This window comes from Panthera tigris, chromosome F2 (assembly GCF_018350195.1).
Source record: "Panthera tigris isolate Pti1 chromosome F2, P.tigris_Pti1_mat1.1, whole genome shotgun sequence".
NCBI lineage: Eukaryota > Metazoa > Chordata > Mammalia > Carnivora > Felidae > Panthera > Panthera tigris.
Window position 1 is genome coordinate 272,063 of NC_056676.1, and position 18,283 is coordinate 290,345.

The following is an 18,283-nucleotide window of genomic DNA, read 5'->3' on the forward strand; positions in this document are numbered from 1 at the left end:
ACTTCTCTTAACCTGTTTGTTTTTAGTACATCTTTTATGCTTTCTGTTCCTCAGTTTCTTTATTACTGCCCTCCTTTTTCTGGGTACTATACCACTTTGATTCCTTTTTTAAAAGTTATTACAATTAACATATAAGAGTGTAATTTACATAATGCTGATTTAGTTTCAATAGTGTATACTCTGATCCTGTATGTCTCTATTCCTACCCCAACTAGTGTTGTCACAGATTAATCTTTATGCATTTCATAGCCATTAATACTGATTTAAAATAATTGTGTTCTGCATTTGGCTATTATATAGGAAAAAGAGAGAAGTTGCAAACGATACCAAAAGTACACTAATACTGGCTTTCATATTTACCCCTGTGGTTACCTTTACCAGTGTTCTTATGGTAACCTTACCTTTTTTCTTATGACTTGGAGTTATACTCTTTAGTGTCCTTTCATTTTAGCCCAAGAAATTCTCTTTAGTGCTCCTTTTGTTTGTATTAATAACTTTTTAAATGTTCTTAAAATTTTATTTTTGAGAGAAACTGGTAGTGGGAGAGGGGCAGAGAGAGAGGGAAAGAGACAGAATCTCAAGCAGGTTCTACACTGTCAATGCAGAGCCTGATATGGGGCTCAAATCCACAGCCATGAGATCCTGACCTGGGCCAGACTCAGTGCTCAAGCGTCTGAGCCACCCAGGCACCCCAGGGGAAATCAGCTCTTCTTTTTAGGGAGGATCCTTTGTAGGTGATGAATTAGTTTTCTCTTCCTGCTTTCTAAATTCCTTCTTTGGGTTTCAACAAGTTGACTGTAAAATGTGTCATGGTGTAAATCTCTTCGAGTTTATCCTCCTTGGAATTGATTGATCTTCTTGGATGTATACATTCATGTATTTCCTCAGACTTGAGAACTTTTGGAACGTGATTTCTTCAAATATTTTATCTGCCCTTTCTATCTCTCCTCTTCTTTGGAACTCCTAAAATGAGAATGTTGATGACTTTGATGATGTCCCACAGACTGTTCATTTTTATTCATCCTTTTTTTCCTTCTTCTCTTCAGACTGGATAATTTCAAGTTCACCAATCCTTTCTTCTGCTTGCTCAAATCTGATACTGAACCTCTCTACTGAGTGTTTAGTTGTAGCTATTGTACTCAGCTTGAGAATTTGTTTGGTTTATTATTAAATTTCCTATGTCTTTATTGATATTCTCATGTTTTTCTTACATTATTTTCCTTATTCCCTTTAGTTCTTTGTCCAAGGTTTCCTTTAAATTCATTGTACATCTTTAAGAGAGTTGATTTAGCATCTTTGACAAATAAGTCTAATATTTAGTCTTCCTAGAGGATGATTGTTTCTAAATTCTTATATTTTTCCTGCAAATCAGCTGTATTTGCCTGTTTCTTTGTGTGTTTTACTATTTTTTGTTCAAAACTGGACATTTTGAGTGTCGTGTAATTCTGAAAAAGTAATCCTCTCAGCCTTCAGTGATTGCTAAGTCTTGCTTGTGAAGGGTTGAATTTATCTATTTGTGACTTTTCCAAACTTGTTCTTTCTTTTCTTTTCTTGTCTTTTTTTGTAAAGTGTCTATTCCTCATTGTATGTAGTAATTGGAGTTTACTTTCTGTTATCTCTGTGATCAGCCAGTGGCCTAAAAACAGTTTTCTTAAATGTCAGACTCCCAAAAGAGCAGGGGGAAAGTACTGCCTTTTTAAATCTCCTGGGAGCTTCTTCAATCTTTGAGGGTTAAAACTGTGGCTGCCAGTTTTTGTGCTGGCCCCTCAGTGATCAAAAGGAGCATCGGCCCGAAGAACACACAATCTAGATGTAGGGAGGGGAAGGTCCTTACTGCCCACCCTGGCTCCAGAAAGCTGTACCAGGAGCAATTCAGCTTCCCCCAATGCCTCCTACCAGGAGGATGGGGAGTAACAACCCGCCAAATGCTGAAATTTGCTAACATTTACCAGCCTCTTCATCATCTTCTTCCCTGGGTGTTTCAAATGTTTGACTAACTCGTAGAGTTCCAGAACATTTGATTCAGACAATTATGCCAGTTCAATACCTGTTTATGTGGAAGAATGGATCTTTGGAGCTTCCTACTCTACCATTTTCTTTCTGTAGGTAGGTTTTTACTTCTCTTGAGTAGATATCTGGGAGTGAAATGGGAAGTACATGTTTAATTTTTAGGAAACTGCCAAACTGCTCTCCAGCATGGTTTCCATTTTAAATTTTTTTTTTAAGGTTTATTTATTTTTGAGACAGAGAGACAGAGCATGAACGGGGGAGGGGCGGAGAGAGAGGGAGACACAGAATCGGAAGCAGGCTCCAGGCTCTGAGCCATCAGCCCAGAGCCCGATGCGGGGCTCGAACTCACGGACAGTGAGATCGTGACCTGAGCTGAAGTCGGAGGCTTCACCGACTGAGCCACCCAGGCGCCCCCCAAAGTACCATTTTAAACAATCCCACCAGAAGTGTGTGAGAGATCAGTTGCTCTGTATCTTTACCAGTGATACATATAGTCAGACTTTAATTTTAGATATTCTGGTAATTGTGTAGACATATCCCATTGTCATTTTAATTTGCATTTCCCTAATAACTTGTGATGTTGAACATATTTTCATATGCTTTTTCCATCTGCATTTCTTCTTTGGCGAAGGATCTGTTCAATCTTTTGCCCATTTTCACTTGGATTGTTTGTTTTTTTCTTAGTATTGAAAGTTGAGACATCTTTATATATTCTGAGTAAAACTCCTTTATTAGATATTTTATTTGGAAATATTCTCCCCCAATCTGTGGTTTGCCTTTTCATTCTTTTTATTATTATTATTTTTTTAGAGAGTGAGAGAATGAGAGATTGGAGGAGAGGGGCGGAGGGGGAGAAACAGAATTTTAAGCAGGCTCCACGCTCAGTGCAGAACTCAGTGTGGAGCTCTATGCCATGACCCTGGGATCATGACCTGAGCCTAAATCAAGAGTTGAACTCTTAACCTCCTGAGCCGCTGAGGAGTGTCAACCTTTTCATTCTTTTAACATATCTTTCAGTGACTATTCTTAATCTCCTATTGATTATTCTCAAAATGTAGATTATCTCATTTACTTATCAGAAAATAGTAGGGGAGCTACTATTGTAGTTTTGCAGGTGAAGAAACTAAAGCTCGGAGTTTTCCACTTGTTCAAGGTCATGTATTAGTAAGTAGTGGAGCCATAGGTTGAAACTAGGGCCTTGTGAATCCATGGACTGGGCTCTTAACCCCAGTTCAAGATTAACACCGACAGTTTGGTTGTTGAGATGAAGTTTCCTTCTGGATAAATGTTTGGCACCATAACCTCTGCCGCTAGAATGATGCAGGTCTGCCAAGCCTCTTCCATGCACCCACTTTCCCATCTTCTTTTCTCCAGACTGGTTGAGGAAATGAAGGAGATGTGTTATGAACTGGAATTAGAAAATGAGGATGTTTATGTGGCAACAACCTTTGGGGACTTCATCCAACTATTAGTGAGGAAGCTACAAGGGGACAACAAAGAGAGCGAGTGCATCATTGACTCTGTGAGTCCTGGGCCCCTCCACGTGGGCTTGGCCCTGCAGACCTCTCAAACACTCACATCCGTGATCTCAATGACACATGGGGAAAAACTGAGCATCCCAGAATCCAGGGCACTCAAGAGCCCACCTTCAATATCCCAAACTCTCCCTGGTAACTCTGATAGCCTGAGGCTGCCAGCACAGTTAGGCAAATGCAACAGAGGAAATTGTTGTCTATGGGACAAAGTCTGACCCCCAAAGATATGAGAGTAGGATATTAAGAAGTGGCATTTACAGAGTACTTCCTACCCTCTGTGTCCTATGGTGTTTTTTCCAAGCAGTTTCCTCCTTGCTGCTGTGGCTCCAGCCTCTGCCAGATCACCCTTCCAGTATTCTAGTTTTGCTGACGGACCCTAAACCCTAGTTCTGGGACCACCACTTCCTCCATTTGTCCTTTTAGTCTAGTAATGGCAGGGGCTTCCTGCTGTTATTAATCTCTGGTTTGACTCATAGCTTCTCAGCTCTTTCATCACCTGTGCAACCAACTGCATGCATTAAATTCTTTTTGTTGAAATGTCAAAAGAAAGAGAGAAAGGGAGAGAGGGAGGTAGCTATATGGAAAGAGAAGGAGAGAAAGAGACAGAGAATGAGTAATTGAGAACATTTTCCCAATAAGGGAAACAAGTGATCTTATACATTCAACTTGCATATATGGAAGTGTGATGGTATAATTGCAAACTTATTTTTATTTTTTAAATGTTGTATTCAATTTTTAGAGAGAGAGTTTGTGGGGAGGGACAAAGAGGCAGGTGGCAGAGTATCTGAAGTAGATTCTGTGTGGACCGTGGAGAGCCCAATGCAGGGTACGAACTCCCGAATCTTGAGATCACCCAAGCACCCCTGCAAGCATATTTTTAAAAGAAACTCTTGAAAAATCATCCTGAGATGTCTTGGCAGGCTACAAGCTGCTATAGGAATTAAATTTGGGATAGTTTGTTTGGATCAAAAGCTGATGAAGAAAGTGTAGGTGGCCAGGATGGATACCAGGTTGGCCTTAGGATTGTGGTCAGATGACTGATGAACAGATTTCAGGAGACAGATGGTGTTTCAGAGGATGCCATTCCATCTGGAATTTCAGGTCTACAGGGAAGTGAGCGATGGAGTTGGTGTCATGTCTGGTGACTCACAAGTGTCTGTCTGCCAACTGGCACTTCCTACTTGCAGATGCCTAGCAACCAGTCTGAGATCACATAGCGGGTAAGTGGCAGGACAGGGGTTGCAGCCCAAGCAGCCTGACCTCAGATTCCATGCTCATCATCGCTTCTTATTGCTCAGCTGCCACCGCTGCCTACATAATAGCTCCCTGGGATAAGGAGGGCAGCAGGACTGGATTTGGCTAAAGAGACCTGACAAGGCCAAGGGGCCTTGAGCCCTGGCCCCTTGGCTGTGTGTGTGTGTGTGTGTGCGTGCACGTGTGTGCATGAGTGGATATCTATCTGTCTGTGTTTCCTGTGTGTCTCTGTGGGTTCATATCTGTCACTAATGCACCTTGTGAAGACTCCACACTGCACTGAATCTGTGCGAAAATTCCCTTCCCAGGTGGAAAAGGTGGTGAAAAAGCTGACCCTCCAGATGCCCACAGCTCTTCATTAGGGATGTGTTTGGGGTGCCAAGACCTAGGAGACCGTCAACCCAACAGATGGATGTGTGAGTACACTTCCTGCACTTCCTCCTGCTCTCCCTCCACCTTCCCCCTCCAAGGCCTCCTCTCTCATCTACTCCACTTGTTGTCTGGGATCCTGGCTTAGGGAGCCTCTACTTGCACACAGAATGGTTGCAGTCAGGTTTACACTCCCTCCACAGGAATGGCCCAGAGGGGAGCTGGAGCTGGGAGGAGGGAGGATTCCAAAGGTCTGGAGCCTACTTCAGAGACTGGGACCAGAGCTAACATCCCCATGGAAGAAATGAAGCCATTCCTTCCCCCTCCACGTGTCAACAATAATCTCAGCATGGGCGTTCCCTTCTTGAATATGTGGCACCCCACTGTTGGGAACTCTTCCTTGAATCCCATGTTTGTCAGATTTTCTGGACCTTGACCTTTTTATGTCATGACCCAGTATGCGCATATCATATTCACACACACACACGCACGCACACACACACAAACACACACCTACCTGAAACAACACTTACTCCTACAGGTGCATACTCAGTTTTCCATTTTGCCCTACCTACAGCATCCCTCAGGGGCTGCAAAAAACAGCATGCTCAAATGGGTCAGTTGAAGGGAATTTAAAGAAAATAATTGACAAAGGGGTAGACCAGGTGTGGGGACACAAACAAGGGGATCCTCAGGCAGAAACATGAGCTGCTACCACTTTGAGGCCTGTTTGGGGAATCCCTGAAGGGAAGCTATGTGGACAGGGTTGCCTGGGTGCTGGGCCCTTGGGCAGGGAGGGTGTACCATGCCTGTGGTAACAAGCAGGGTGCTGGCCTTGCTGCCTCATTCAACCTCCCAGTCCCCATGGTGGAGGTTCGCCCATTGCTGGCTCAGAAGGGAGCAGCCCCTGGTTCAATGAGGAAACTAGACCACCATGGATACATATTATGGAATACAGAATACATTAGAGGGTTGAGACATTATGCAATTGTGAGAGATACTAGGAAGAAAAATCCAGAAAAGTTGTTAGAGAAAGTCACTAGACAGGCCCCAAGAACCACTGAGGGAGAAGATAGAGCCTCTCAGGAACCTAGAGGCCAGTGTCCACAGCTGCCAGAGTGGGGCCACCAAGAGCTGGTGGCAGAGTCTGTAGGAAGCTGTCACCTTTTGTTTAGACACTTCCTTAGGTTCACAGACAAGAATCTGGTGGTGGCCCAGGTTGATGGGAGTGAGGCTGAGCCTGTGTGGCAGCCCACACTTGCCATTCCTCATGACTGTCCTGAGGACCTCTGGGATGATGGTGGTTGCTTCAATGCCTTCCCCCCTGGTGGTTTCTGTAGACAGGATGCTGGAGGCAAAGGTACAGCTCAACAAAGTTGACAGTGAACAATCCTACTCAGTTCTCGTTGAGCCTCCCAAATGGTGTGCTCAGGTGATAGTTACTTCAGGGCTTTATGAGATGGCCACATCACGTGCAAGTGACATTGTCTGGAAGAACTGGAGGTATTTGGGGCTGATCGAGGGAAAAGATAGGACTATGAGAAGTAGAAACACGCAACAGGCTTCAGGATGCGACATCCCCTTAGTGGGAGACCATCCAGAGACGGTAGTGGGGTGGTCTCTACTCAAAATGGGAAGGGTGCAAAGGAACTTTTGGAGGTTGGGTGATCAGACAGGGCGGGCTCCTGAGTCCTGGCAAAGTTATTCAGCAGCAGAGCAGGGATCTTTGGGTCAGAGGTCTGGGAAGGCAGCAGCTGTAAATGCATAGTCCATCTCTCCAACGATAATAGCTGTCAAGTGGGTGATGCAAAGCAAGAAGACTTTAAACAGCTAAAGTCTGCTTGTTTGGACTACATTTAAAATAATTGGAGACATAAATGGGTATCCAGCAAGCATTTAAGCTGACAGGTCTCACCCTGCAGTGAAGACTTGAACAACTAGAGGCCAATACACAGAGACCAACTTTGGCTTGTTTATACAGATTTATACCTGTGACACATCTGTTTTTCTAGTTGATAGAACCCTGGTCTTTGAAGCGCCACAACATGGTGTTTTTCTTATTTGGTCTATAAAGCTTCTCAAAAAGTGATTTACACCTTTGCTATTCTTAACTAGAAAATTACCTGGGTGTGTCACTGTGTCTGAGGTAACCGTGTGGCTATGCCACTAGATTGCTTGTGTCTGTCCAGCCCACAGTTTCACTCACAAGCCTTATGCTACATACTGACTGTGTGCCCCGTGGGTATAGCAGGTCCAGTAGGGAGCAGGGGACCAAATCCTGTCCCAGGCCCCAGGGAGAAGCAAATAGTACTGGAATGCTCAACTAAGTGAATATCTGTAACAGTCATGCAAGGTTTGAAGAAAGGTAGAGGATGCTATCAGGACACTGGAGGGATATGTTATTGGTGAGGAGTGGACAGGAATTAGGGTTGGCTTCCCAGGGAGTGTGAGTGTGTACTTGGGGTGTTTAGGCCATGCCATGGCTGAATGCAGAGAGGAGCTGGTCAGCAGTCTTTTGTCCCAGACTTATCTCTGGGCCAGAGCACCCCCATGCACAAGTTTGAGAGCTGCTCTGGGTCTGTGGCCTCCACCTTCCTCTGGACACCCTGTCCCCTGGGCACTCTGCTTTTTGGGCTCCGTTATATCAGAGAAGGGGGCACAGTCCTAATTCCTAGGCTGTCCACAGAAGCACACCCACCGGAATCACAGGAGGGCAACTGGATTTCATAGAGCTCACACTTCAGGAGGCCTGTGTAGACGAACCTTCCCTTGAATCTCTCCCATCATCCCCCCTCTACCTCCCGACAGATGCCATCCTTGGGGGCTCACTCCACTGGATCTTCTGGTGCTTGAGCTGGACATGCTTTCCCCTGGTCAAGGCTGTCCAGAGACAGAGAGGGTGGCCTTTTTGGATGGTGACCTCCTTATTACAGAGGCAGAGGGACTGCTTTGCAGAATCACGTGCGTTATAAAATAGTTACTCCATCCATATTTTACAAAGGAAGAAAGGAAAAGAGAGGAGAGGAGAGAGGGACAGAAGGGCATCATCCTCATAGCCATCCAGCAAAGTAAACCTTACTGTCCCATTTCATAGATCAGGAAACTGAGGTCAGCACATCTGAGTGTGGCAGAGCTAGCTGTGCAGGCCAGAGCCCCTTGTTCATTGACGAAGGGCCCTGAAAGAATAGGCAAGGCTGGTCACATCCTGAGCCAATCTCCCTCCCCTCCCCCACCCCTTGACCTCATTGGCGGACCTCCTGGAAGAGCATAAGGAAGAGCTGGCCACCATCAAGGCTCTGGATGCAGATGCTGCTTACACACTTGCCCTGAAGACCCACCTGGTCATGTCCATCCAGACCTTCCACTACTTTGCTTGCTGGTGTGACAAAATTCACATGGGACTGAAGCTCTTGCCCACCAAGTGAGAGCTCACACAGGCAGGCTGGGGTCAGCAGGAAACTAGGGCAGTGTGTTAGCCTACATGCTGCATAACAGATGACCCCAGTTTATTGGTTTAAAACAACCCATCAGCTCTCATTTCTGCAGATGGGAAATTCAGGCAGGCTTGGCTAGGTTCCATGCCAGGATTTCACAAGGTCAGTGTCAAGGTATAACCAGGCTGGGCTTTATCTGGAGGTCTGGGGAAACCCTGCCTGTAGGCCTGTTCAGGTGTTGGCAGAAATCAGCTCCTGTTGTTGTAGGACTGAAGGTCCAGGTCCTTGCTGGCTGCTGGCCGAGGCTATTGCAGGCCCTGCTCTGGCCTCGCTCTGGCCCCCCAATCCCCTTGCCTTTCTCAGGTTTGGCATCCTTCTGAGTCTCTTAAACTGGAGAAAACTCTGACTTTATGGAGGCTCCTGAGGCCATGCTGGGGTTATCTGCATCGTCTCCCTATCCTCAGGTCAACTGTGCCATTCTGCATCTTTGCAGAAGGGGTGGCCCACAGCTCCTGGATACTAGGGATCAGGATGTGACCTTGGGAGCCATTTGCAGAGGTTTTCCCACCAGAGGCAGGGATGGGTCAACCCTTCCCCAGAGATATCCATCACCAACAAGTTCACTGGGGTCTGCCAGAATGGGCTCCATGCCTCTTATCCTCTCCATGGGGCTGAGAGGTGCATGTATTATGGCAGGCCTAACATCTGTTTCTCCTTCTGCTGCTGCATCACTGTTGGCTGGAGCCAACCCCCAGCTGGGGCCTCCTGGGCCAGCACAGCCTCCAGAGACAGCTTGGCCCCCCAACTCCTCCCTTCTCCGCACCAGTTTCAAAACCAGAGGCCTTACCTGTACCCAGACCAGCTTCTTGTCTGAGGATTTTGCCAGGCTCAGTGCAGGAGGCACCTTGCCCCTCATGGCTGCCTTCTCCACCTGGACCTGAAGTCCTCAGATACCTCTGTCATTCCCAGTCTGGAAGGTTTGGGTCTCCTACCTGTCTCGGTCACGGAGATTTCAGGATGGAGACAAGACCCTGTTCCTTTCTGAGCCCCAAGCACAGTCTGGCTGCCCAGGGGGAAAGGGGAAGGAAACAATGGAGCCCCCTACCAGTGACTCCCCTTGCTTCTTCCAGGGCTCCACCATCCCCATCAACCAGGCCAGAGCAAGCCACAACCTGGCCTTGACCAGGAAGGAGCCTATTGGGTGAATCACAGCGCCAGGCAAAGACTCACCACACACTAGGCACTTTTTGCGCAATTTGTAGTGTGAGTGTTCATCCCCTTTTTACGCATCTATCAAACACTATTTATTCACCGATTACTAAATGCCATACATTTCAGGCGCAGGATATACAACGATGACCAAAACTGATGGCATTGCCTGCCCTCGGGGGACTTATATCCTAGCAAATAAGACAGCTTTCACATTTAAAGTACCTGCTCCGTGCCAAGCACTGTTTCAATGACCTTATAAGTATAATTTTACTTAAGCCCCACAATAGCCGTGTATCAGTCAGCGACATAGTGGGAAACAGAGGGCACACCTGAAAAATTTTATGTGCAAAGATTATAATAATGAATATGCATAAAATTAAGAACTACAGGGCACCAAGGAGCAGTGTAAAAATAATAGAGAAATAGACAAAGGATGAGAACTAGTGCTCAACAGTAGACAGGCACCTGCCCAATCAACATAGAAAACACTAGGAATTGGGGAAATGATGTTAAACCCAGACGTGCGGGGCTATGCCTCACCATCAGACGGTCCCAAGGCCTAGGGAGAGAGAAGTCTCCTCACACTGCTTGTGGGGGGTGGGAGAAGCAGAGGGTCCACCTTTGTGAAAGGCAACTTGGCAGTGACTTTTCAGTCTCCAAATGTACCCTGCCACAGGCACAACTATGGTGACTCACTGGCACAGGTGCTCAAGGAGACAAACCCAAGAGCACTCACAGAAGCTGTTCTGGGGCCTTGACAGCAAACCCCTGCACAACCCATGCTGAACTCTGTGGCCTCCTAACCAGGGCACGGCGTGTGGCTGTGCGAAGGCATGGGACAGTGAGAGCTATGAGGACCACGTGGAACAGCTCCAGGAGAAACTCGTGTGAGGGAAGCACACTGACGAATGCCCTCTAAAATCACCAAATGTGCACCAGAGGCCCAGTGTGGTCAGCACCCAGCAAGCATTCCCACCTACCCTGTGCCCCTTACAATGTGGGGCCTCTGGGATCCACCAGCAGGGACCTCACATCCCTGTGGATGGTGTTCAAGGGCACTCAGCTTCTTTGGGAATGTGGGGGGGGGGGTGTCAGAAGGAGAATGTGTTCAGATGTCATTTGCATTGAGAGAAATGAGTACAGATGACCACACCAGGTCCTGAAGGACAGGCCTGCTGGTGAGAGCAGCCCCTGTTGGGAGAGTGGGCTGTGGATACGGGAAAACCCTGTCCTGTAGCTCCCAGAGAGGGGGCAGCCTGGGTGGGATGTGGCACTGACTCAGGGCAGGGCTTCCCACCTAGCCTGTCCCCCAGAGGACACAATATGTAGACAGTGCACCAGGACAGGCCCCCACAACAAGGAACTCCCCTGCCCAGGTGTCAGAGTGTAGAGTGAGAGCCCTGCATAGCCCATGTGCTTGGAGCCCTTTCCTTGGGCGCAGGCCTGAGAAGGGCTGGGCAGGGGGACCAGGGGCCACCTGGCTGACAGCCACAGGAATCTGCATGGTCACTGCTCTTGCAGATGCCTCCCAAGGAGTCTGTCCCCATCAGACTGAGGAGGATACTAATGCAGAGCCTCCCAGGAGTTGGGGGACTGGGAAAGTTGTCCCTATATGGGCGGGTTTATGTGTCTGCTAGAGTTGCCATAACAAAGTACTGAAACTAAGAGACTCAAGCAACACACATTTGTTGGCTTAGCATTCTGGGGCTGGAAGTTCCAGATTCAGGTGTCAGAGTGTTGGTTTCTTCCGAGGGTATGTGGGAGAATCTGCTCCAGGCGTCTCCCCAGCTTCTGGTGGCTTACTGGCAGTCTTGGGTGTTCCCCAATCTCTGCCCTCATGTTCACTTCGTGTCCTCCTTGTGCATGTCTGTTCACATGGCTGTTTTTTGAAGGACGTCAGTCCTATTGGGTTAGGTACACACCCTATTTCAGTATGACCTCGTCTTACCTAATTACATCTGGGATGGCCTAATTCCCAAATAAGGACGTTCTGGAGTTAGGATTTCAACTGTGAATTTTGGGGAGTACAGTTCAGCCATGACAGTGGGACTTCCTGACGTCCATTCTCCTTTGGAGCCCCCACAATCCTGATGACCTCACCCTCTTCTCTAGACAGTCTCACCGTGCTTCCTCCGCTTTCTCATCCTGTTGGGTCTGCTGGGTGTACATGGGGTGGGGAGTGGCTCTCCAAACCCCTGAGTATACCCTGTTGTTCCCAGGATGGTGTGCTGGTCCCCAGATTGTCCTAACCTCAGCCTTCACACACGCTCTTCCCCCTTCCTGGGTTCAGCTAAGTCATCTTTTGGGAAACATTCTGTGGTGATTATGATCATTAATATGATGAAGAAATCAAGCTAGGTAGCCTGAGCAATTCTGTGTGGACGGGCTCATTAATTGTCTGACACTGATAAAGACAGTGCCCTGTGTTTTACAGGAGTCAGGGGAAAGCAGGCTGCTGGGACCACACGTGTCATCATTAGGCCCCCCAGGACCATGAGGGGCTTCCCTTTGATGGAGACACTGCTCACCCAGAGGCTTTGTCTGGGACCAAGGGGGCACAGAGATGCTGGGTACAATCTCTTAATGCAGAGCAGACAAGCCTTGTTAGGCCTTCTCAGCTGACTGCTTCCTTTTCTCTATGGAACTACACCCTGGCCTCCCCCAAGAGGACTCTTGCTGACTTCCTCCTGGCCCACCCATTTCCAACTCTCTCCCATATTCTCTCTGCCCACCTGGGTGATCCCTGTCCTTCTCCCTGGCCCTGCCTGCTGTCAACCCCTCACTGCCTGGTGTCATGCCCTACTGGACTGTCCTTAGGCAGGTCTGACAGTTCCAATGAGAAACCATGTTCCCTGGCATTGCACCCTGCCAGGAAGAGGGGCTATTGCCACGCCGGACATACTGCCCCATCAGGGACTGGAAGGCCAGGGATGAGCTCTCTCAGGAGGACCTTGGGCACCATATCAAGATGCTTGGAGTGGAAAAGGGGTCAGGCTTGGGGAGAGGAAGCAGCTGGCAGGTGCAGTCTGGCACCCAGGCCGAGTGGAGAGACGAAGACCCACTTCTTTGTACCACAGGGTCTGTGGCATCGTCCTACCCTGGAACTATCCCCTGCTGATGCTCTCCTGGAAGACGGCTGACTGCCTGGCTGCTGGGAACACAGTGGCGATCAAGCCTGCCCAGGTGGGTCTGGGCGTGTTCCAGGTGGGGCCTATGGACTGTAGAGGAGGAGACAGGTGCCCCGTTGGGCCCTCTGCCCACCCAGGACTGGTACCTCCTCAAGGGAGGAAGGGTACTGCTGATGAGGGCTGGCCTTCCGTGGGCTCCGCTCACAGTGGCAGAGTCAGCACGCAGCAGGGGTCAGTGTGGGCTGTATGCAGTGTCTGTCCACTCGACCATGGGGTGGCTGAGTCAGGTTAGCTGTGTGTGTACCTGCAGCTACTTGGTGAGCAGAGTTAGGGATTTTCCCATAGACACCAGCCCTCTGGATTTGGGAGAAGAGAAACTCTGTTTGGTATCCCTTGTCCAGGCCACAGGCTCTGAGAGAGCTTTGGTGCTTTATTTGGCTTCAGAGCCTGAAAGTCCTGGAGGGAGCAAGGGAGTGGTGGGATTTGTACACCTGCACCCCCTCCAGCCCCTCACACAGAAGCTGCATAGGTAGATGTCAGGGTCACTCAGGCAGGCTGGAAGGGCCTGAGCAGTGTCCCCTGGGGATGAGGACACCCCCTGCACGAGCCTCAGCTTTTTCACCTGTATACTGAATGTAACAGCCTGTCCCCTGCCTGCCCCCAGGGGTGTTAGGGACTGAAGGCAAGATGCTCCATCATGTGGCTCAAGACAGCATGCTCAGGAGGTCTTCTGGCTGCTTTGGGGCAACTTGGACCTAAGAAAATTACAATTTAAAATCCAACAATAGCGACAGCTAGCATTTACAGTATTAACCCTGTGGCAGCATTTTAGTCCATAACAACTTACATGAAAAGTAAAAGTTCGCATACGTTTGCTGATTTGATTTTTTTTAATGTTTATTTATTTTTGAGACAGGGAGAGACAGAGCATGAACGGGGGAGGGTCAGAGAGAGGGAGACACAGACTCTGAAACAGGCTCCAGGCTCTGAGCTGTCAGCACAGAGCCCAACGCGGGGCTCGAACTCACAGACCGGGAGATCAGGACCTAAGCTGAAGTCGGCCGCTTAACCGACTGAGCCACCCAGGCGCCCCACGTTTGCTTATTTGAGCATGGCAACAACCCTCTGAGATGACCCATAACCTCTCGCATTATTGGGGTTTGCTGTGCACAGATCCAGGAATTGTCCCTAGAAGGCCCGGTAGTAGGCCCGTGCCCTCCCAGGGCCAGCACCCCACAGATTTTGTGGCTCAGCCTAAGACCACGTGGTGGGCGGGGCACAACCCAACCTTTACAAGGAAAATTACCTGGGTTAGAAGAGGAGCCACTGCTCACAGGGCTGAGGAGGGCAACGGCCTCCAGCCATGAGGTGGTAATTAGAATCTCACACCCATCAGGGAGCTCTTGGCACTGCCTGGCACTGAGGTGCTTCCAGGCAGTCCTGGATCGCTCCACTCCCTGAATGAAGTAGGTATGAACATTCAGGAAGGGGCCAGGCCTGGCTACAAGGCTGGAGCCTGCTAGGAGAAGGCACTAGAAGATACAGGAGGGAGCACCTTTACTCCCCACTTTCCCCTGGAGCTGTGAGGAAGCTACCTGGGGTAGCTCTCTTCTTCTTCTTCTGGAATTCCTATGATATGGATATTGTTCCGTTTGATTGCATCACTTAGTGCTCTAATTCTCCCCTCATACTCCTGGATTTTTTTTATCTGTCTTTTTCTCAGCTTTCTCTTTTTCCATAATTATCTCTTCTAATTCACCTATTGTCCCCTCTGCCTCTTCAATCCGTGCTATGGCCACCTCTATTTTATTTTGCACCTCATTTATAGTATTGTTTAGCTCCTTCTATTTCTTAGTCCCTTGATCTCTGTAGCAATAGATTCTTTGCTGTCCTCTATGCTTTTTTCAGTGCCAGCGATTAATTTTATGACTATTGTTCTAAATTATTTTTTCGTTATATTGCTTTAAATCGCTTTTGATCAATTCATTAGCTGTGGCTACTTCCTGGGGTTTCTTTTGAGAAGAATTCTTCCGTTTCATCATTTTGGGTAGTCCCTGAGGTGACTCCAAACTGCAGCCACTTCCCCTGTGCTGTCTGGAGTAACTTGTGTTGGTGGGCAGGGCCACAGTCAGACCCGATGTCTGCCCCCAGCCCACCGCTTGGGCCACAGTCAGACTTGTGTGTACCTTATCTTCCCCTCTCCCAGGGGCAGTACTCACTGTGGAGTAGTGTGGCCCTTGTCTGGGCTACATCCACACTGCCAGGCTTGTGGTGCTGCTTCGATGGGAACTGGCCAAGGGCGTATTAGAAGGGGTGGATCTGCGAGGTGCACAGGGGCTGGAGGGTCAGGCTTAGCTAGCTTTGCCACCGGTGGTCCCCTGTGGGAGGGGCCCTAGAGCACCATGAGGGAGACAGGCCAGTGAGAGAGATGGATCCATAGAAGCACAACATTGGGCATTTGCCCGCTGCAAGCAAGTTCAGTGATGGAAACTGGTTCCCTTTGGAATTTCAGCTGGGGAATGGGAGAGGGAAATTGCACTTGCCAGTGCCTTTGTTCCCTGCTGAGCTGAGCTCTGTCTTCCTGGGCTCAACAACTCTCCCTCCTGGAGTCCTCTCACCCTCCCTCCTCTCTGAGAGCAGAGCTGTTGACTTTTAACATTCCAGATGTTAAGTCCCACTGGCTGTCAGAACTCACATGGTCCAGCCCCTCCACTTTTGCAAGCCAGAATTCTGGGGCTCTGCCTTGCAGGGCGGGCTCCCCCTCCACTGCCCTGGCTCCCTCCCGCCAATCCGTGTATTGCGAACCACCTCTCTGCCCTTCCTACCCTCTTCCGTGGGCCTCTTGTCTATACTTGGCTCCGGAGAGTCCGTTCTGCTAGTCTTTTGGCAGTTTCTGGGTTATTTAGGCAGATGTGGGTGGAATCTAAGCGATCAGCAGCACGTGGTAAGCCCAGTGTCCTCCCACACCGCCATCTTCCCCTCTGGAAGCAACTTCATAATAGACATGTCTCTTTTGCTAGAGAAATTAAAAAAAATAGAGTATTGGGAATTCATGTATATAAAATGTTTCTGCACAGTGAACTAAATTATCAACAAAACTAAAAGGCAACCTTTAGAATGGGAGAAGTCATTGCCAACATCATACCTGATAAAGGGTTAGTATCCAAAATGGATTAAAAAAAACTTATAAAAATGAACACCAAAAAACAAATAATCAACTTAAAAATGGTCACAAGGCAGTAATAGCCATTTTCTGAAGAAGATATAGAGATAGCTAACAAACACATGGAAAGATGCTAAAATCACTCATCATTCATTCTTTTTTTAAAAAAAATTTAATGCTTATTTACTTTTGAGAGAGAGACAGAGGAGTGAGTAGGGGAGGGACAGAGATAGAGGGAGACATAGAATCTGAAGCAGACTCCAGGCTCTGAGCTTGGCACCAGCGAACCAGATGCAGGGCTCAAACTCATGAACAGCAAGATCACAACCTGATCTGAAGTCAGATTCTTAACCAACTGAGCCACACAGGCACCTCAACTCATCATTCATTCTTGTGACTGCTTTTGCTGCATCCCAAAGGTTTATTTTTTTTTTACATTTATTTAGTTTTTTTGAGAAACAGAGTGAGCCAAAGCATGAGCGGGGGAGGGGCAGAGAGACAAGGAGACACAGAATCTGAAGCAGGCTCCAGGCTCTGAGCAAGTGGTCAGCACAGAGCCTGATGCGAGGCTCGAACCCATGAACTGTGAGATCATGACCTGAGCCGAAGTCAGATGCTCAATCGACTGAGCCACCCAGGTGCCCCCCAAAGGTTTTAGACTGCTGTGTTCTCATTATTATTTGTTTCCATATATTTTTCATTATGTTTTTAAATTTCTAATTTGGCCCATTTATTCTTTAGCAGTATGTTGTTTAACATTCACGTATTTGTGGTTTTTCAAAAAAAATATTGTGGCTGACTTCCAGTTTCATAGCATTGTGGTTAGAAAATAATCATAGTATTATCTAAATCTTTTTGCACTTATTGAGACCTTATTTGTGACCTAGTATGTGATCCTCCCTGGAGAATGTCCCATATGCACTTGAAAAGACTGTGTAGTCTGCTTCTTTAATATGGATAGTTCTGACTATATCAGCTAAATCCATCTGGTCCAGTGTGTCTTTCATAGCAATTATTACCTTGTTGATTTCTGCTTAGATTAGTTGTCCACAGCTGTCATTGTGGCATTAACATCTGTTAATACTATTAATGACTTCCTGTGTATTTGTTACTGTTCTGTGTATTTGAGTGTTCCAATTTGGGCATAAATATTTACAATTGTTAGATCTTTTTGTTAATTAGACATCTTTATTATGATAGAGCGACCTTATTCATCTCTTGTTAGCCTTTGGTTTAAAATCTAGTTTCTCTAATGTAAGTATTGCTCCTCTGGCTTTCTTTTGACATCCATTTTCATGATAAATATCTCTCCATCCCTTCACTTCCAGTGTGCAGGTGTCTTTAGGTATAAAGTGATTCTCTTAAAGGCAGCATATTCACGGGTGTTGTTTTCCTTATGCATTCTGACACACTATGTCTCTTGATTGGAGCATGTAGTCTACATTCAGAGTGACTATTGACAATTATTAATTTACTGCCATGTTTGTTTTGTCATTGCTTACGGAGATTTTCTCTTTTTCCTTCTAGTCTTTGTTGTTTTTGTCTTTCTCAAAGAATTCCCTTTTACTATTCCTTGAAGGTCTGGTTTAATGGTCATGAACCAATATAGTATTGTTTGTCAGGGAAACTATTTATCTCTGCTATTCTGAATGACAGCCTTCATGTATAGAGTATTCTCAGCTACACATTTCTCCCATTCAGTGTGTTGAATATATCATGCCACTCCTTTCGGCTGGCTTGGTTTCTGTGGGGGACGTCTGCTGTTAACATCATTTGTCTTTCCTTAGAATTTGGATTTCTTTTTTCTTCTACTTTCAGGATGTTTTTAGTATCTCTATATTTTACAAATTGTATTACAATATGTATTTGATTTTGGCTTGTTTTGTTGAATTTGATGGGGTTCTCTATATCTTTTGGATTTGGATGTCTCAGATTATGGAAGTCTTCAGCTATAATTTCTTTTTGGAGCAATTGTAGGTGGGATTTTTTATCTTTTTACTACATCATCACGAGTATAGAAATGAACAGACTCCTGCATAATAATTGTGTATTGTATAACTTTATTGAATTAATTTTCAATTCCAGTGGTTTCTTGGTAGATTAATTGAGGTTTTGTATATAGTATCATATCATCTGCAAATAGTAAGTTTTCATTCTCCCTTACCATGTTGGATGACT

General features: G+C 47.1%; 1 long non-coding RNA gene across 2 annotated transcripts in view; it reads left to right on the forward strand.

The window, feature by feature from the left end:
• Positions 1-18,283, forward strand: part of LOC122235029 — a 37,119-nt gene that overhangs the window by 311 nt on the left and 18,525 nt on the right. The window contains exons 1-4 of one of the 2 annotated variants that reach the window (XR_006213112.1): positions 3,301-3,532; positions 4,647-4,765; positions 5,108-5,215; positions 12,892-12,997. This is a non-coding gene — a long non-coding RNA (uncharacterized LOC122235029). Of the gene's footprint in view, positions 1-3,300; positions 3,533-4,646; positions 4,766-5,107; positions 5,216-12,891; positions 12,998-18,283 lie in introns of those variants that run through there. The other variant, XR_006213113.1, reaches the window with a different exon arrangement.